The 1,078-nt window shown below is 39.7% G+C and overlaps 1 pseudogene; it reads right to left on the minus strand.

Annotated features, from left to right (window-relative positions):
* The window catches only part of LOC107738497 (phosphatidylinositol 4-kinase alpha-like), a 49,384-nt pseudogene that overhangs the window by 9,864 nt on the left and 38,442 nt on the right, over positions 1-1,078 (minus strand).

Raw genomic sequence — 1,078 nt, forward strand, 5'->3', positions numbered from 1 at the left:
TATATATATGCTAAAGTGAGTTTGACGTTGTATTTTGTTGCATTCAAGCAATTGACGCCGAATTGCCGCTAATTCGAAAGTGAAAGTAAAATGTCACTTTTAAGCTATTTGAAAGCGAGGAAAGTGGGAAAATTCAAACGAACTAAAAACGAACAATTGCTTTACGCCGAATTGCCGCTATTTGAAAGTGAAAGTAAAATGCGCACGCAGCTTTTAAAAGCTATTTAAAAGCGGAGGAAAGCGATGAAAAGAGGGAACGCCCCCGCGGTGATACCGGTATTACCGGTGTTGTCACACGTCGATTAACCAGTGGGAAAATTTCATCACCGTCACAACCCTACAGCTCAAATAAAAGTGTTTTCATGTCACAAGTTTTGCATTAATCTAATTATAATTAATGCAAAACTTGTGACATGAAAACATATGGGAAATCATCCCAGTATAGAATGAGTAGGTAACTGCAAGCGTATTTTATGCATTATAAAGACAAAGAGAAAAGATGCCATAACAACAACAACAACAACAATGAGTGTTGAATGAAAGACCTTCCCATCACTTCTTCACTTACAAAGAAGCATTACATGTTTCATGATATTAAAGAGAGAAATAAATGCTGTGCGAGCACCTGATTTCTTGGAGAGCGTGGAGACGCCGCTGGACAGTGGGTATGTGTTGATCCAGCCCTGTGTGGCCTGCTGTCTGGAGCCCACCGCCGCGTCCAGACTGCTCCTGGAGTCCATCACCGCCATCACCGACAGACTGTTCACCGACACGTCCTGAGGATCTGACCCAACATCAGCATTAACAGTGGTGGCAAGGTTACTTTGGAAATGTAATAGGTTACAGATTACAAGTGACCCTATTTAAAGGGGTCCTATAATGCTTTTTCACTTTTTCAACTTTAGTTAGTCTGTAATGTTGCTGTTTGAGCATAAAAAAGATCTACAAAGTTACAAAGCTCAAAGTCCACTTCAAAAGGAGATATTTTATTTAACAGAAATCACTTTTCAAAAACTACAATGAACGACTCGTTTGGACTACAACGCATATTTTCCAGGATTTGTGATATCACAAATAC

The sequence above is a fragment of the Sinocyclocheilus rhinocerous genome, unplaced genomic scaffold (genome assembly GCF_001515625.1).
Source record: "Sinocyclocheilus rhinocerous isolate Xijiao unplaced genomic scaffold, SAMN03320098_v1.1 scaffold8673, whole genome shotgun sequence".
NCBI lineage: Eukaryota > Metazoa > Chordata > Actinopteri > Cypriniformes > Cyprinidae > Sinocyclocheilus > Sinocyclocheilus rhinocerous.